General features: G+C 36.5%; 1 protein-coding gene across 4 annotated transcripts in view; it reads right to left on the bottom strand.

Moving 5' to 3' along the window:
- ZZZ3 (zinc finger ZZ-type containing 3) overlaps positions 1-20,555 on the bottom strand; it is a 101,193-nt gene that overhangs the window by 60,875 nt on the left and 19,763 nt on the right. For all 4 annotated transcript variants that reach the window (XM_019413865.2, XM_019413867.2, XM_053893699.1 and 1 more), the window contains exon 2: positions 962-1,096. The gene's annotated coding sequence lies outside the window, so the exon portion shown is untranslated. The remainder of the gene's footprint in view (positions 1-961; positions 1,097-20,555) is intronic.

Here is a 20,555-nt window from a genome sequence, read left to right as displayed (position 1 = left end):
ACTCCATTTCTTGGACAGGCTGGTTAATTAAGAATTTTACTTTATAATAATGTATTATGATATCCTTTTCAGAGAATCTTGCTAAATATTATTATGAGTGCCCATTTAGAAAAAAGAAAGAACACAAGAAAAAAGACTAGCAATGTTTATGACAGATTGTCCCTTTATTATAAACACGAAAATAAATATTCTAAAAGTGACACTATTTTCAGTGAAGGATTACAATTTTAAAACTGATACAGTTAACAAACCTTGTAATCTAGAGTTACTGCCTACTAAATATAAAAAGATTACAGTTTTAATCAGCTAGGAGATCAGTACTAACATCTAATATCTACAGATGCAACCTCTCCCAAATGTGCCCTGTAAATTCTTGAAAAACACAAGGTAGGAAAAATGTCTAAACAAAATCATTTAATACTGCATTAAGAAATATGCTAAATTAACAGGAAGGTGCACAGCGCAAACACAATCCTACAAAAAGTAACCCTTGACTTGAAAATTCACTCTTCTTACAACAAAGACTCCAACTGCCAACTCCTTTATATCCAAACCTGAACGCCTTTCACAAACATAGCAAAACATTACATTCTATAAGTATGTGGTGGGGGTGGCAATCATCAGAGGCAGGATGCACAATTTAAGATGTGTCTGAGTATACATGGACACTCCCATTCTAGCACTCTATTCAAAGTTCTAGTAAGCCACCTTACTACCCATTGTGGACTGGGTGTTCACTATAGGAACCTCTTTTGTTATGATATTTACCAGGCAAGGATATCTGCAACTGTCATTTCACACAAGAACTGATACTTACAGCTGAGTTCTACCAGTATTAAGATACACAGGATTACCCAGACGTGTTTCTTAAAAGCCTGATACACTGAAAAAGAAATTTTGGTCAATGGCTTCTACTAACTAAAGCCCACTTGGCCTTAATTAAGATTACTTATTTTCTTACCTTTTTAAAAGTGTTTTTCGCCTAGTATTTGATTCCCAAGCGTCTGTATTTATTTGTCATCACTGTTAATGTCCATGTTACATTGAGACTTCAGGTATTAATTATTTATATGGATGTACTAGCACAACTTGGTATCTGTGAAGGGAAACCACAATATAGTCACTATGGATGTGTTCCTGTTTACAGATTTGTGGACAAAAACGATATTTCCAAACACTTAGACAACACACTGCATTTTCTATCAATTTCACAAATAATTCCTATTAGCCTACAAAATATGTGTTATCTTCAATAGACTAAGATGAGTTGCTAACAATCTTACAAATGCTTCTCAGAGTACCCACATAAAACATTTCAAAATCTAATTCTAAATTAAAATTCTTACAAATTCAAGAGCTCCTTAGATTCCTTTTCTGACTACTAATGAAGACATACCTCATTTCCCAGAAGCCTATAATTTGCTCAGGGATTAATACAAAAGAATTTTTCATATGTGTTTTATAATAGTATTAGGGAATAGGGGCACCTAGGTGGCTGAGTTGGTTAAGCATTCGACTTGGCTCAAGTCATGATCTCACGGTTTGTGGGTTAGAGCCCTTCATTGGACTCTGTGCTGACAGCTTGAAGCCTGGAGCCTGCTTTGGATTCTGTGTCTCCCTCTCTCTCTGCACCCCGCCCCCCAACCCCCACCGGCTCATGTGCACGCTCTCTCTCTCAAAAATACATAAACATTAAAAAAATATATTTTTAAAGAATGCAGTAAAAAAGATCATGACTTTCTCTTAAATGTGACTTTAAAACATTCCATATCCTCTAAAGTAATGATTTTGTCTTGTTTAGATTATCCCTCTATGAATAGTTTGTGAACATTATTTTGGAAGTAAATAGAAAATACACGTGACAAAATAAGTGAAGAAATAAATCAAGATGAAGCTATCCAAACATTCCCTAAAAGTAAGCTTCTTAAAAACATAAGACTTATAGATTACAGCTCTGAGAAACACACCAATGTGTTTATAATCATGACAAAAAGCATTATGTAAAACTTTAAATCATTTCAACCAGTTTATTAAAAGAAAAACATGAGCTACAAAAAACTCATTCAAATATATCATAGAAATAAACCTATGAATATCATTCTTAAATGATTTACCATTGTGTGCCATTCCAAATTCTTATGTAATAAAAAGAAAGCAAAAATCTACACAGACGGGCACCTGGGTGGCTCAGTCGGCTAAAAGTGTCCGACTTTGACTCAGGTCACCATCTCGTGGTCTGTGAGTTCCAGCCCCTCATCAGGCTCTGTGCTGACAGCTCAGAGCCTGGAGCCTGCTTCGGATTCTGTGTCTCCCTCTCTCTCTGCCCCTCCCCAACTTGTGCTCTCTCTAGCTCTCAAAAATAAACATTAAAAAAAATTTTTTTTTAATCTATACAGAAAATGCAGATAGCCTTATACCTGTTTTATGGATAAAATTGATCTGTCAACCTGCCAGATCTTATCAATAAAAAGTTTCATTACAATAGAGGGGCGCCTGGGTGGCGCAGTCGGTTAAGCGTCCAACTTCAGCCAGGTCACGATCTCGCGGTCCGTGAGTTCGAGCCCCGCGTCAGGCTCTGGGCTGATGGCTCAGAGCCTGGAGCCTGTTTCCGATTCTGTGTCTCCCTCTCTCTCTGCCCCTCCCCCGTTCATGCTCTGTCTCTCTCTGTCCCAAAAATAAATAAAAAACGTTGAAAAAAAAAAATTTTATAAAAAAAAAAGTTTCATTACAATAGAGTAGAAATTAATATGTTATATCAATTATGTTTCAATGAAAACAGAGAAAGAGTAAATAGTGATTAAGAAACTGATATCTATCAAGCACTTAAAACGAGTTTATTCATTTGTTTACAAATGATAAACAATGTCATAAAAAAAATTAACACAGATCCAAGTATTCCCAAATTTAAAAGTTGCTATGAAGTCTTTTATAACAAGCAAATTAAATTAGCCAAACTTCTTATATTCCCTACATTGCATTCTCTCATTCACTATAGCATTTCAAATGTAGCAGATAAACTAGTTTGATTTGTGACCATTTTTTGTTTGAATTATTTAACTATAGTAACTTCCAGAAGTTTGAAAAACTTAGCTATTTTGTCTTTTAAAAGCATCCAAAATGGAAAACAAACCATTTAAATCCTATTCCTAAGGCCTTCTTATTTATTCCTGGCTACAGAGCTTTGCTTGTTTTCACATACTAATAAAATCAATTGACTATTCAAGAATTCCAAAAGTAAATCCAAAACCAATCTTGACTGAAAAGAATTACTTTTCCTAGTATTTGTAGTCTAACACTGGTACTACTGTGTTAAATAGATTGCAGGATCTAAGATTCATGGCACATATGAAATCACTTCAAAAGACTACAGAAAATCTCACTAGCAAATATTACCAGTTCTGATTAAACAAAGTTATAAGCTACACAACTTACTACAAAACTGTGAAGTCTGAGAGCTAAATGCAACCTAAATTATACGACACTGAAAATATTTTTTAGTTTTATAAAACTTGGAAAAAATTCAAAACAGAAGTTACACTATGGACTCATATTAGTACAGTTGTTATAAATGAAAATATTAAATTCTTCAGTTGTTATAAATGAAAATATTAAATTGTGCACTATTCCAGGTCTTTAAATGATTTTAAAATAAACAAACAAGGACATTCAAAGGATTAAGATAATGGTCTGGGACAGAAACACCTTTGCTAGACAATTTAGCTTATCACAGTCAGTTGCTATAGAGAGCTAAATCGAATATTTGGTGCAAAGTATAAACAAAGAAAAGCACACTTTTCTGGATCCCTAAGTTGTTTGGAACCACAGATTCAGTGTTTTTGGGTATGTTTAACAGACTTTAGAGATAAGCCTATTTCATAGTCAACAGAGAGGTAACAGAAGCATCAGGTTTGATAGGAGACAGAAATATGATTCCTTATCAAATATATATATATCAAATATATCAAATATATCAAATATATTGATAATATATATCAAATATATCAAATATAACTAACAACTATTGGACCATGAGTAAGCCACTTCACTCTTCTTTGCTTCATTTCCTCATCTATAAAACAGGAGTAGTGTATTTCTCAGGCTTACTGTGAAGTTCAGAAGAGATTACGCCTGTGAAGTGCTTTAGCTTATTGGTTTTCAAACACCTAAGGAATTTCTGGACCTTGATCTTGGGGTTGTGGGTTCAAGCCCCATCTGGGGTATAAAGATTACTTAAAAATAAAATCTTAAAAAGGGGGGAGGGGCAGCGCCTAGGTAGGTAGTTCACTCGGTTAAGAATCCGACTCTTGATCTCAGCTCAGGTCATCATCTCAGTTAGTTCATGAGTTCGAGACCTGTGTCAGGCTATGCACTGTCAATGTGGAGCCTGCTTGGAATTCTCTCTTCCCCCTCTCCTGCTCACACTCATGCGCACCCTCTCTCTCTCAAAATAAACATTAAAAAAAAATTAAAAGACATCCAAAGAAGGAAAATACCACTCATAATGCCAAAAATCAATCAACAGAAAATGATCCATACATGATAGATTTACCAGACAAGAACATTAAATCACTTATCATAAACGTAGTTCATACATTCAAAAAAGCAGATGAAGGGGTGCCTGGACGGCTCAGTTGGTTGAGTGGTCAGTTGAACAGCTGACTCTTATTTTCTGCTCAGGTCATGATCTTGTGGTTTGTCAGATCAAGCCCCATGTCGGACTCCATGCTGACAGCATGGAGCCTGTTTGAGATTCTCTCTCTCCCCTTCCCTGGCTGGCACACATGTACACACTCTGTCTCTCAAAATAAGTAAATACACTTTTTTTAATAAAAAAATAAAAATTTGATTGTTCTCGTAATAAAAAATGCTGTTTGGGATTAACATCAGATTAGGCACTGCAAAGAAAGTGTCAATGAACAGGAAGACCTAGCAGCAGACACTATACAAAACAGGAACACAAGACTGAAAAAAAAGCATAAATAAGCTGTAGGATATTAAGCATCTCAGTATATGGATAAGTGGAGCACCCAAAAGAAGTAGGAAAGAGTCTGAAAAAATAATGTCCCAAAACTTTACAAATCTCACGGAAATTATAAACCTAAAGATCAAAGAGGTTAAAGAGGTGAAATTTAATCTTTAAAGTATTGAAAAAAACTATCAACTAAGAATTCAACTCAGAGAAAATATCTTTCAAAAACTAAGATGAAGTAAAGATGATCTCAAATTGTAAATGTTAAAAAGAATCCATCACCAACAGACACGCACTATAGGAAATGTTAAAGGAAGTTACAGAAGGAAAAAGGTAATAGGTGGCAGTCTGGATCTATCCAAAGGAATGAAAAGCACAAGAAATGGTAAATGAGACTAAATATAAAGATTTTTCCCCTTAGTTTTTAAATCTCTTTAAAAGAAAATTGACTGTTTCAACCAAAAATGATACCAATACATTGCGAAATTTAGAACATAAATGGAAGTAAACTGTAGGAGCACAAGACCCAAAAGACTCTAATACTACATGTGAAGTGGTATAATACCACATGTCAAGATGCATGTGATAAATTAAAGATGTATACTATAAAACTTAAAGCAACCATTTAAAAAAAAAAAAAAAACAGAAACTGGGCACCTGGGTGTCTCAGTCAAGCGTCCAACTCTTGATTTTCGCTTAGGCCATGATTTCACAGTTCATTGGATAGAGCCCGTGTCAGGCACTGTGCCACAGCACAGAGACTACTTGGAATTTTCCCTCTCCCTCTCTCTGCCCCTTCCCTGCCTGCACTCTCGGTCTCTCAAAATAAATAAACTTCGAAAAAAATAAATAAAAGAAAAACAAAATGAAACACATGTGATAGTTAATAGGCCAACAAAGGAAATAAAATAATTTTTTAAAAATCCAAAATACGGCAGAACAAAAGGAAAAAGGGAATAAAGAACATGTAGAAGAAACAAAAAACAAATAGGAAGGAAGTAGCAGGTTTAAACTTACCTATATCGAGTCACTTTATAGTAACCCTTCAATTGTAAATAGTCTAAAAACAGTTTAAAAGTAGTTTTAAATTATTTGAAAAAAGTTATTTGGAAAGAATAATAAATTTTATAGGATTCAAAACACATAATTTGACTACAAAGGAATTAAATTAGAAATGAGTAATAAAAACATATCTCAAAAATCCCCAAATATCTCAAATAACCCATAAAAGTCAAAGAAAAAAAAAGTCAAAAGAGTAATTAGAGAATTATAGAACTAAATGAAAACAAAACTACAACATATTAAAATCTGTGAGGGGACACCTGGGTGGCTCAGTTGGTTGAGCATCCGACTTCGGCTCGGGTCACGATCTCACAGTTTGTGAGTTCACAACGCAAGCCCTGCGTCAGGCTCTGTGCTGACAGCTCAGAGCCTGAAGCCTGCTTTGGATTCTGTATCTCCTGCTCTCTCTGCTCTTTCCCTACTCATGCTTGCTGTCTCTCTCCTTTAAAAATAAACAAACATTAAAAAAATAAAATAAAAAAATAGAATCTGTTAGATACAGCAAAAGCAGTACTTACAGGACAATTTACAGCAGTAAGCATACATTAGTAAAGACAACAGGCAGGTCTCAACTCAATGACATCAAGCCTCTGCCTTAAGAAACTGGAAAAAGAAAATATAATCATATAAAAACAAGAAATAATAAAGAAAAGGCAAAAATAAATAAATAAATAAATAATAACCAACATAAAAGAAAGCAGAAAAATTTACACATCAAAAGGTGGTCCTTTGTTTTTTCTTTTTCAAGAAACGGAGTTTTTTTTTTTAATTTTGTTTTGTTTTTTAAAGTAGGCTCTACACTCAACATGGAGCTTGAACTCACAACCCTGAAATCAAGAGTCACATGCTCTACCAACTGAGCCAGTCAGGAACCCCACCGCCCCACCAAAAGCTGGCTCTTTAAGAAAAATCAACAAATCTAATAAATCTCTAGCCAGACTGACTAGGTAAAAATAAATACAAATCACCAATTTTTAGATAAGAAATTAGTAATATTACTATAGATTCTATACTTAAAAGATATTTATTTTAACAAGGGTACCAAGAAAAATCAATGGGTAAAGAATAATCGTTCCAACAAATGGTGCTGAAACAACTGGATATCCACATGCAAAAGAAGTTAGACCTCTACTTTATGTGATATATAAAAATTAACTCGAAAAGAATCAAAGACCTATATGTAGAAGCCAAAATAACATTCTTAGAAGAAAACACAGGTATAAATCTTATGACCCTGGATAAAAGTTTTTTTACATTTGACAGTAAAAGCATAAAGCAACCCAGAACAAATACTGTACGATTCTACCTATAAATGAGGTGCCTCGAGTAGTCAAATTCATAGAGAGAGAAAACAGAATGGTGGTTACCAGGGACTAGGAAAAGGGGGAAACTGGAGTTATTGTGTAATGGGTACAGAGTTATAGTTTGCAAAATGAAAAAAGTTCTGGAGATTAATGGTGGTAATGGCTTGTCCAACAACATGAATATACTTAATGCCACTAAACTGTACACTCAAAAATGGTTAAGAGTGCCTCTGGTGACTCAGTCGGGCATCTGACTCTTGATTTTGACTCAGGTCATGATCTCACAGTACATGAGGTTGAGCCCTGCATCAGGCTCTGCTCTGATAGTGAAAAGCCTGCTTGGGATTCTCACCTCTGCTCCTCCCCTGATCACGCTCTCTCAAAATAAATAAATAAACGTTTTTTTAAAATGATTAAAATGGTCGATTTTATGTTATGTATATTCTACAATTAAAAATTTAAAATCAAAAGTAAAAAAAAATACAGATAAGCTAGAATCCTCAAAATCAAACCATTTTATGCTTCTAAGAACTCCATCAAGATCATGAAAAGACAACCCAAACGATGAGAAAAAAGTATTTGCAAATCACTGGTCTATAAAATTCTACCTTTACAACATAACGAAAAGACAATCTAATTTAAAAATTGGCAATGGACTTGAACAGGTATTTCTGCAAAGAAGATGTACAAATAGCCAATAAGAACATAAAAAGATGCTGAACATCAGTAGCCATCAGGGAAATACAAGTAAGAACCACAATGAGATACCACTTCATACCCATTAAAATAAAGGTAATAAAAAGATGGATAACACAAGTGTTGGCAAGAATGTGGCATAACATAAAACTGGTAGCGGGAATACAAAATGGTGCAGCTAGCTGCTTTGGAAAAGTTCGGCAGTTCCTCAGTAAGTTAAACATAGAATTACCCTACGACCCAGGAATTACACTCCTGGATACAAAGGCAAGAAAAAGGATACAGGTTTCACACAAAAACTTGTTCCCAAATGTTCACAGCAGCATTACTCATAATAGGCAAAAAGTGGAAGTAACTGAAATGTCCATAAACTGCTGAATGATAAAAAAAAAAAATTTAGTCTACAACGGCATATTTTTCAGCCATAAAAAGGGGTGAGGTGCTGATACATGCTATCACATGGATAAATCGTAAAAACATTATTATGCTAAGCAAAAAAAGGCAGTCACAAAAGGTCTCATACTGTATGATTCCACGGATATAAAACATGTAGAACAGACAAATTCATAGAGACAAAAAGGAGATTAGTGACTCTGCAGAGACTGGAGGTGGGAGGAAATGGTTGAAAGTGATTGCTAATGGGTATAATGTTTCTTTTTATTTTTTTTTTAATGTTTATTTATTTTAGAGAGAAAGACACAGAGTGTGAGTGGGGGAGGAGCAGAGAGAGAGGGAGACAGAGAGTCTGAAGCAGGCTCTAGGCTCTGAGCTGTCAGCACAGAGGCTTACGCAGGGCTCGAACTCAGGACTGGCAAGATCATCACTTTGGGTGAACGCTGATGCCTAACCGACTGAGCCACCCAGGTAGCTGTTTCTTTTTAGAGTGATAAAAGTATTCTGGGGGCGCCTGGGTGGCTCAGTTGGTTAAGTATCTGACTTCGGCTCAGGTCATGATATCACAGTTCATGGGTTCAAGCCCATGTCAGGCTCTGTGCTGACATCTCAGAGCCTAGAGCCTAGAGCCTGCTTTGAATTCTATGTCTCCCTCTCTCTCTCTACCCCTACCCCTGCTTGTGCTCTCTCTCTCAAAAACAAACATTAAAAATAAAAAAGTATTCTGCAATTAGATACTGGTAATGGTTGCACAACTTTGTGAATATACTAAAAATCACTGAATTGTACACTTTAAAATAAGGGTGGATTTTATTATATCTCAATTTTTATGCCATATCAATTTTTAAAAGAGATTATAAATCACTTCATGTCAACAAAGTAAATAAGTTAGATGAAATGGACAAATTCCTTGAAAGTTCAGAAACTTCCAAAGCTCACCCAAAGAGAAATGGATACATTAAATATATCTAAAGAAACTGCAGTTAAAAACTTACTAACAAGTAAAATACAAGGCCTTGGGGGCTTCACTGGTGAATTCTGACTATACTACATATTACGCACTTAAGGAAGAAATACCAATCTACTGAAACTCTTCAAGAAAATTGAACAAGAATACTTTCTCAACTCATTCTATGAGGCCAGCATTACTCTGATATCAAAGCCAGACACAAACAACACAAGAAAACAAAACTATAAACCCATACTCCTCACGAACACAGATGCAAAATTCTAAACAAATTTTTTTGATTCCAACAACACACAGGCATATCTCATAGTACTGCACTTGGCTTTACTGTGCTACGTAGATACTACATTTTTACAAATTGAAGGTATGTAGCAACTCTGACTCAAACAAATTTATTGGTGCCATTTTCCCAACAGCATTTGCTCATTTTCTGTCTCTGTGTCATATTTTGGTAATTCTCCCAGTATTTCCAACTTTTTTATTACATTCTATGTTAGAATGATGTGTAATAAGTGATTATCACTCACTGAAAGCTCAGGTAATGGGTAGCATTTTTTAACAAAGCATTTTAAATTAAGGCATATACATTGTTTTTGTAGACATAATGCCATTACACAATTAATATACTACAGTATAGTATAAATATAACTTTTATATACAATGGAAAACAAAAAATTCATTTGACTTGCTTTATTGAGATATTTACTTTATTGAAGTGTTCGCTGAGGTAGGCCTGTATGAAAGGATAATACATCACGATCAAATGATGTTTAGCTCCAAAACATAAGAGTGGTTTATATGTATATATGGTTGATTCAATATAGTTCACTCTATTAACAGACTAAAAAAGAAAACCGTAAGATCTCCAATGCAAATACAGAAAAAGGCATTTGACAACAATCCACCTCCACACCTATAGTGACAAAAAGAGGATGGATCACTGTGGTTGCCTGGGTCAAGTAAGGGTGGGGGAGGAAAAACAAGAGGAAGAGATTACAAAAAGGCAAGAAGAAACTTTGAGGAGAGATGGCTATGTTCATTACCTTGATTGTGGTGATGGCTGCACAGTATATACATATATGAAAACATATCAAATTGCATATTTTAAATTATCGTGCAGTAAATTACTTGTCAATATAGTTATTCCAAAATATACCTAAAAAATAAAAACACCTTTTCAGGAATACAGGTTAAAACCTTAGCTGCTTCTTTTTTTTTTTTTTTTTTAAGTTTATTTATTTATTTTGAGAGAAAGAGATAGCAGGAGCGGGTGAGGAGTAGAGAAATGGGGAGGGGGGAGAGAGAGAAAGAGAGAGAGACAGAGAGAGAGAATTCCAAGCAGGCTCCGTGATGCCAGCACAGAGTCTGACACGGGGCTCAATCCCACGAACCATGGGATTGTGACCTGAGCCAAAATCAAGAGTGGGATGCTTAACCATACAGTCCTGAAAAAGGAAAGAAAGGAAAAGAGAGATGGGGTGCCTGGGTGGCTCAGTTGGTTAAGCATCCAACTTCAGCTCAGGTCATATCGCACAGTTAGTTAGTTTGAGCCCCAGTACAGTCGGGCTCTGTACTGACAGCTCAGAACCTGGAGTTTGGTTCAGTTTCTGTTTCTCCCTCTCTCTGCTCTGCCCCTGCTTGCACTCTATTTCTCTCAAAAATAAATAAACATTAAAAAAATTTTCTTTTAATATTTTAATTGAGGCTAGGCAAAAAAGTCAAAGTCTAAAGTAAGGAATTTATATGGATTATACCCACATACAACAAAAACAATAAAGTTAGAAGGATTAAAGTTTGAAAGACAGTGTTCCTGTGAACTACAAACACACAACAAATTATTTTTCATAAACACCTGTGTCTAACTCCACATAGAAGATAAATTCCCAGGTGTTGATAAAATTCATAAATGCTATATTATTTTCCCATTAATTTATAAATTCAACTTCACAGATGACTTGTCAATAGAAAATCTTTTAGTCCCAAATACACAAACATTTACATGAAAACTGTCTTTTAAAAATGGATTTTAAGGGGCGCCTGGGCGGCTCAGTTGGTTAAGCATCCAACTAACTTCAGCTCAGGTCATGATCTCACAGTTTGTGAATTTGAGCCCCGTGTCAGGTTCTGTGCTGACAGGTCAGAGCCTGGAGCCTGCTTCAGATTCTCTGTCTCCCTCTCTCTCTGCCTCTCCCCTGCTCGTGCTCTGTCTCTGTCTCTCAAAAATAAATAAACGCAAAAAAAAAATTTTTTTTAATGGATTTTAAATAAACACATAGGGGTGCCTGGGTGGCTTGGTAAGTTAAGCATCCAACTTTGGCTCAGGTCATGATCTCATAGTTCATGAGTGGGAGCCCCTCACTGGGCTCTCTGCTGTCAGCACAGAGCCTGCTTCTAATCCTCTGTCCCCCTCTCTGTGCCCCTCCACCACTTGCACTCTTCTCTCTCAAAAATAAACATTAAAAAATAAATAAAAATTAAAAATAAACTAAAATGAAACGCTTTCTCTAAAAAGACTTTGTGTGTGTGTGTGTGTGTGTGTATATATATGTATATATGTATATATATATATATATATATATATATATATATATAGCAACAAGTGAAAGAGTTCATTTCAATGGTACCCATTTGATAACTGTGAAAGGAAATTATATAGGAGATACCTTGACTAAGAACAATTTAAAGGTCTCTTACTAGTTTTCCAAGTTCAAAAAATGGACTTCATTTTAAAAAAGGGGGGGGAGAAAATCTCAGTATAGTACTCCAGATTTCCTTTGAATATAATGACTATTTCTTACTTTCTCAGACTCAACATCAAGAAACTTCACCCAGAAATACTTAAGGCTAGGTACTTGTTCATTTCTGGATCTTATGACCTTTTTTCTCTCAGCTATAAAGTCATTACAGTTCTGCACTTCACCTTAAAGTAAGCTTCTTACAAATAATAAATTCAGAGTATTTTTCCCTTTCGAGAGGTGCAATCTAAAGTCACTCTGTAATAGCTAACACAGCCAGACTCAAGGAGTCTAGTGGTTTGTAAACAAACCATTAACTGTTCTTAATTATATATCAACAAAGCATGTTTATTTTTGTAGCAGCAGTTCTGGCCTATTGAGCAAATTAAAGAAACCTAGGAAGACTGGGAAAGAAGATTTGTGAAAACAGTGGATTATCCACAAAACTCAGTCTTCGAAAAACTCTGTAAACGTGAATCAAAGGTGATTTGTCTATATAGTGTTGATGTACCTACAGCATATACATGAAAGGCAACCTGGTATACTGAGGGAAAAAGACACAAGTTTTAGATTCCCATCCAACTAAACAACTTACTGGTTACCTTGAGTGATTAACCTATGATATTCAGTCCTCATCTGTGAAATGGGAAAAAAGCATTCCAACCACACAGAACTGTCCTGAGAATTAAATAAAAGAATTTATATAAAGTACCTGCAACATATAGTGCATAACCAGTAAATGTATATAACTGTAATTGTTAACATTTATTATGTCCACTAGGCCAGGCACTATACTTTATTTGCATTACCTCATTTAAAACTCTCAAAAACCTATGGAAGCAAGTACTATCATTATTACCATTTTACAGATGAGAAAACTGAGGCTTAAAAGTTAAATACTTCACCCAACATTACGCAGCTAATCAAGTGGCAGAACAGTCTTAACCACTCTACTGATACCGTGTTTTACAATAACAAAAGAACTTTCTCATTATACCTTCACAATAACTTCAAAAGTAGGCTAGGCATCATCTTCATTTCCTATATGTGGCAACAAACTCAAGGAACACCTATGATCACACAATTAATGGAGTCAGAACTGGAACCTAGGTCTTACTGCTTAAACCAGGGTTCAATCCATGAGATTCTGTTAGCTCTCTGCACTATGATAAAACTGTGAAAAAAGAACTTCTTCCAGGAGAAAATAAGATAGGTTATGTCTAGAAAACAAATGATACATGATCTTAAGCTAATACTTCCTCCAAATGGCAGTTAACAGTATGTTTTCCAGAAGTTAAGATTTACTTGAGAATATCCATAACAACTTTAGAATACTTCTACAAAATATGTGAGAACCCCGTGCTAATCAAAAGAAGATATCTTGACAGATCTATTATTGTTTTCTGTAGTAGGTTTCTTGCTTGATGAATCACATTATTTAACACAGAACTAGAGAAGAGTTTTATACTTCTCTGTAAGTCATTCAGTCTCTCCTACCAAGTCATTCCCTCTCTGTGTTGATAAAGAGGGAAAAGTGGGTGGCCTGGTGGCTCAGTCAGTTAAGCCTCTGACTTTGGCTCAGGTCATGATCTCACTGTTCATGAGTTTGAGCCCCGTGTTGGGCTCTGTGCAGACAGCTCAGACCCAGGAGCCTCCTCTGGATCTGTGACTCCCTCTCTCTCTGCCCCTCCTCCACACTCTCTCTCTCTCTCAAAACTAAATAAAGATTAAAAAAAAATTTTTTTAAGAAGGAAAAGATATCCATCTATGGAGAGGTGTGAGGCCTAAACACTGGCAGTGCCTAAGGCTTGATACCGAAAGTACCCATCACTGTATTTATTTATCTCCTAGAATAGAAAACTTATGAAAAGCAAGTAATTAAACAGTTATTATTAAATATATAATACTGACACAACGTGGGCAAAGATTTTTTAAGATCAAAATTTTTTCTTCTGGAATTATCTTTACTTTGAATTTTAGTCATCACAATATTTTTAAATGTTTAAAAGGAACAAGTCTACCTTTATTTTAGTAATATTTTAAAGTTTATTTAATTATTTTGAGAGGGGGAGAGAGAGAGCGAGCGAGCGAGCGAGCGCGTGCCGGGGAAGGACAGAGAGAGGGAGACAGAGAATCTCAAGCAGGCTTCACACTCAGCACAGAGCCCTATGCAGGGCTTGATCTCAGGATCTGGAGATCACAACCTGAGGTGAGCCACCCAGGTGCCCCTCCTCATCTTTTTACCTTTAACTAACAGAGGTATGAGCAAATATGGCCATCTGACTTATGACAAAGGTGAAACTACAGTACAGTGGAGAAAGAAGTTATTTCAACAGATTATAATGGGTCAACTGGATATCCATATGGAATAACATGTTTTGACTACTACCTCATGCCACACATAAAAATCAATTCACACAATGGATCTAAATGTGCAGAGTAAAAAACTTTACTTTAAATGTTTATTAGAGAGACAAAGTGAAAGAGAGAATCCCAAGCAGGCTCCGTGCTGTCAGTGCAGGGCTTGACACAGGGCTGGGTCCCATAAACCGTGAGATCATGACCTGTTCCGAAATTAAGAGCCTGACGCTTAACTGACTGAGCTACCCAAGCACCTACCAAAATTTTACTTTTTAGCAAAAAAAAAATAAGAAAACATCCTTGATGATCTTGAAGTAGGCAAAGATTTTCGTAAACCATTCCCAAAAAATAGTATTTGAAAAAAATGTATCAATTGGATATTTTAATTCAGAACCTCTATTCAGCAAAAGACACCATTAAGAGGGGCACCTAGGTGGCTCAGTCGGTTAAGCAGCAGACTTTGGCTCAGGTCACGATCTCGGTTTGTGAGTTCAAGCCTCACATTGGGCTCTGTGCTGACAGCTCACAGCTTGGAGCCTGCTCAGATTCTGTGTCTCCCTCTTTCTCTGCCCCTCCCCTGCTCATGCGCTCTCTCTCTCTCTCTCTCTCTCTCTCTCTACCTCGCTCTCAAAACGAAAAATAAATAAATACACCATTAAGAGGATGTAAAGGTAACCCCCAGAGTGAGAAAAAATATTTGCAGTGCATATTTTGATCAAAGAAAGGATTCGTGACCAAAATATATTTTTAAAATTCCTATACACCAATAGGAATTAGACAACCTAATATTTTTTAAATGGAGTATTGCCTTGACCAGGCATTTCACACACACAAAAGAGATTCAATTAGCCAATCAACATGAAATAACATTCTACTTTATTAGTCATCAAGGAAACAGAAATCAAAATCACAGTGATCAAGATTTTTAAAAAAAGACAAAACCAAGTATCGACAAGAATGTGCAACAACCAGAACTCTGATATGCTACTGTAAATTGATGCAACCACTTTGGAAAACCGTTTGGCAACATCTACAGCTTAATAAATACACACTGTCTGACCCAACCATTTCAATCCTAGGTATATACCCAATAGAAATACATACACATGGGAGCACTTGGATGGCTCAGGGTGTTAAGTGTCTCACTCCTAGTTTCAGCTCAGGTCATGATCTCATAGTTCGTGGGATACAATCCCACATCAGGCTCTGCTCTGACAGCGTGGAGCCTGCTTGGGATTCTCCCTCTCCATCTATGCCCCTCCCTCTCTCTCTCTCAAAATAAACTTTAAAAAAAGAAATACATATACGTGGAGAAAAATGCATGCATATGTACATCTGAAGACATGTACAAAAATGTTCATAGCAGCATTATTTGTGACCACTCAAATGCCCATCAACAATAGATAATTTGTATATACACAGCAATGAAATAAACAAACTGGAAGTTCATACAACAATATAAAGCTCATAAGCATACTGTTTCCCCAAAGAGACACAAAGGAATGCATACTGTATGTTTCCATTTTTATGAGTTGCAGAACCGATAAAATAAATGTGAAAAATGTGTGATGATACACTTAATTGAAGCATGGCTGAGCCCACCTACATGTATACCTGTAGGTACACAACATACACAGTACATACACATACACACACACACACACACACACAGTATATGACACAAGCATCACCAATCATAGTTCTTCCATGAGATCTGGTCTAGGGCTAATGAGAAGACAGCCAAACAGATAGGATTCTCTCTAGAGTAGAAAAATTTAAGGCTGAAACTCTCAGTGGCAAGCAAGAGAAGGAAAAAAGCCCTGAAAGGACATCATTTAAATACTCTGATTTAGTTTTGCCTGAAGCCAGATAAACAACCTGAACTTTCTAATTTCACAAGTCAAAAAAAATTCCCTTAGTTGACTGATGATTTAGAAGAAATGAGATGAGAAAGTATCTACATAGCATTCTGAGGTCCAAATTAGCCTGGTTATTCTTAGAACTGGAGAGCTTAGAAATAATTCTCAGACCACTTAGATTCTTAGACTGATTCATTTCAAGATAGCATTAATTGAACACGTATTATGTACTATGCATTTACCATCATTAAGACATAATCTCAGCTCTACATGACTATTCATTTTTAATGGACATTTGCAATCTAAGTATGTATTACTAATTCAACAAGACCTATATGAAATGTCTGATGTAAAGATCCTTCTCTTATCTTTGGGGCACCTGGGTAGCTCAGTCTGTTGAGTGTCCTGAGGTCATGATCTCACCATTTATGGGTTCAAGTTCCACATCGGGCTCTGTGCTGACAGCTCAGAGCCTGGAACCTGCTGCACATTCTGTGTCTCCCTCTTTCTCTGCCCCTTCCCCACTCACACTCTATGTCTCTCTCAAAAATAAACATTAAGAAAATTTTTTTAAAAAAAGATCCCTCTATTATCTTCCACTTTAATAAATGTCCATTTTTATTGACTTGCAGTTTTCCCCATTAAAGCTATCTTTCACAGCTAGCTAACTATATAACATTTTGAAAATGCTCATAGGGGCACCTGGTTGGCTCAGTCAGTTAAGCGTCCGACTTCAGCTCAGGTCAGGATCTCATGGTTCATGGGCTCAAGCCCCCCCATCAGGCTCTGTGCTGATAGCTCAGAGCCTGGAGCCTGCTTCAGATACTGTGTCTCCCTCTTTCTCTGCCCCTCCCCCGCTAGCACTCTGTCTCTCAAAAATGGAAAAAATGTTAAAAACTTTTAAATAAACACTGAAAAAGAAAAAAATGCTTATAATTATGATTCTTAAGTGCTTGCTTTAAAATATGAAAAACAAGTCTTACATTAATAATGTTAAATTCAATTTTTGCAATGCTGTGTTGAGTAGTTATAAATTTGTCAATTAGTTAAATTTTGGGAGAAAGTTAGGAATACTACTTGGCAATGAGAAAGAATGAAATCATGCCATTTGCAGCAATGTGGATGGAACTGGAAGGTATTATGCTAAGTGAAATAAGTCAGTCAGAGAAGAGCAGATATATGTTTTCACTCATATGTGGATCTTGAGAAAATTAACAGAAGACCCTGGGGAAAGGGAAGGGGGAAAAATAGTTACAAAGAGGGAGGCAGGCAAACCACAAGAGACTCTTAAATACAGAGAACAAACTGAGGGTGGATGGGGGAGTGGAGGAGAAGGGAAAATGGGTGATGGGCATTGAGGGTACTTGTTAGGATGAGCACTGTGTGTTGTATGTAAGTCAATTTGACAAATTATATCCATGAAAAAATAAATTAATTAAATTAATTAAATAAATTTAGGAAAAAAGTTAAATTCACATTAATTTTATTCAGTGATTTTTATCTTTAAGGATATTCAGTTTAATGGCAGTTTCTTTAAAACCCAGTCACAGGTAATAATGATTAGGTAATGCTTTCTAAAAGCCAGGCTCCATCTGTCCTAAGAATTCTCAATAGTCTTAGTCAACAAAACAATCAAGAAAAACAAGACTACAAAAAGTGTGAAGAGAAAATAAAATAATCAAGATGAGACAAAGATTCACAAGGAATTAGAACACTTTACCATTCCTCTATCAGAACAGAGCCCTTCTAGAATCTTTTGATATCAATGTCAAGGGCTGAATATCAAATTGCAAGCAAGTTGAATCTTACCAGACCTATAGGAATTCCTCCAAGTTCTAGCATTTTTACCGTCATTCTCTCTGAGAGGACAAAAAATTTTCATCAGCATATTCATCCACCTCTATGAGGATGCTCCACCACCTTTAAGAATCTATAGAGGAGATTAGGGAGTTTCCAAGACAGTTTCAATATTTCAAAAACATAGAACTGGCATAACAGGGGCGCCTGGATGGCTCAGTTGGTTGAGCATCCAACTTCGGCTCAGGTCATGATCTCACTGTTCCTGAGTTCAGGCCCAGCGTCGGGCTCTGTGCTGACAGCTTGCTCAGAGGCTGGAGCCTGCTTCAGATTCTGTATCTCCCTCTCTCTGTCTCTCTCTGCCTCTCAAAAATAAAGAAAAATTAAAATAATAATAATAATAATAATAATAATAATAAAAAGAACTGGTATAACAAATCTCTTATACAGTAGTTGATTCTTGTTATTCATAGTAGTTTGTTCTATAAAGTTGTCACAAATACTGAATTAGCCAATACTGAAACATTTTTCCTATAGGTTAAGTTCCTGCAAGCCTCTGGTCACATTTTCATCAGCCAGTTGATATATAATCATGTTTAACATGTGTTTCTGTTTAAAGACAGCTTATGTGGGGGCACCTGGGTAGCTCAGTTGTTTAAACTTCTGACTTAGGCTCAGGTCACGATCTTTGTGAGTCTGAGCCCTGCGTTGGGCTCTATGCGGACAGCTCAGAGCCTGAAACCGGCTTCAGATTCTGTTTCTCTCTCTCAAAAATAAATAAAAATTAAAAAAAAAAAAAAAAAAAGCTTATTTGGGGTGCCTGGGTAGCTAAGTCGGGTAAGCATCCAACTCTTGATCTCAGCTCAGGTCTTGATCTCAAGAGTCATGAGTTCAAGCCCCATACTGGGCTCCTTGCTGGGTGTGAAGCCTACTTAACTAACTAAATAAATAAATGCACCTTATTTAATATGTATTAACTCACATTGAACTCACTGCCAACAGTAGTACACCTCATACTTGAAAGAAGCTTTTCTAACACATCACAACCTAGTGCACTTGGGAACACTAGACAGCACTTCGAGTAGTACACTTAGGGGTCATTTTATTTCTATTTTTTAAAGTAAACTCTACATTCAACATGGGGCTCAAACTTACAATTCCAAGATTGAGTCACATGCTCTGAGTCAGCCAGGCACCCCTGGGGGACATGTTAAACAGCACATTCACATCCAAAAAAGAGAGAGAGATCTCCAAAAGAGAGAGAGATGCACAAGTGCAAGCAGGGGAGAAAGAGAAGGAGACACAGAATCCAAAACAGGCTCCAGGCTCCAAGCTGTCAGCACAGAGCCTGACACAGGGCTTGAACTCAGGAACCTCAAGATCATGACCTGAGGCACTTAACCGACTGAGCCACCCAGGCACCCCACATTACTTTGTATCCTGCTTTCTTCCCCTTCCCCACTCCACTTAACATGCCACATGGTTAAAGTCTTAAAACTGTTAATACCTATACAAAAACCTAAGTAATCCCTAATTTAACTATATCCATTCTCTTAGGACATTAGGCTATTTCTGATATTTTACTACTCATAAATAGCTCTGACGAACATCCTTGTACATTGTATGTCTGCATCTCTAATTACTTCTTCACAACAACCTTATTAGGTCACAGGATACAAACTTTTTAAGGCCCTTGATGGGAGACAATCAGGTTGCTTTTAAGATAAAGCTGTATTTAACAAAACTTCTAAATTTATTTTTTATAAAGATTTCTGTATTCTTAAGTGTTTAGTTATTTATAATCAGAGAGAGACAGACAAAAAGAGAGAGTGCAAGGAGGGGAAGGGCAGAGAGGGAGAGAGGGAGGGAGAGAGAGTGAGAGAGAGAGGGAGGGAGGGAGAGGGAGGGAGAGGGAAAGGGAGGGAGAGGGAAAGGGAGGGAGAGAGAGGGAGAGAGAGGGAGAGAGGGAGGGAGAGAGAGAGAGACAGAGAGAGAGAGAGAATGAATCCTAAGTAGGCTCCGTGCTGCTACTATGGAGCCCAACTATGGGTCTGACCCCACAGACCATGAGATCATGACATGAGCTGAAATTAAGTCAGATGCCCAACCAACTGAGCCACCGAGGCACCTCAAAACTTCTAAATTTTAAAGTGACTTTACAAAAAATGCATTAAGATATGCTTATGAACATAGTTTACATAGAAAAGAAGGCTTACAATATGCTTTACTGATTTGTTATCACTCTGTGGCTTTAAATGTTTTAATGTTACTAATGAAAGACAATTTTAGATTAAAAAATTTTAAGTTTATTTATTTATTTTGAAAGACAACATGAGCAGGGTAGGGGCAGAGAGAAGGGGGAGACAATCTTAACCAGACTCCACACTGTCAGCTCAGAGCCCAATGTGGGGC

This window comes from Panthera pardus, unplaced genomic scaffold (assembly GCF_024362965.1).
Source record: "Panthera pardus isolate Hobbes unplaced genomic scaffold, ASM2436296v1 HiC_scaffold_11, whole genome shotgun sequence".
NCBI lineage: Eukaryota > Metazoa > Chordata > Mammalia > Carnivora > Felidae > Panthera > Panthera pardus.
The sequence above is the reverse complement of the archived record's forward strand: the minus strand, read 5'-3'. Positions and strand labels throughout refer to the sequence as shown.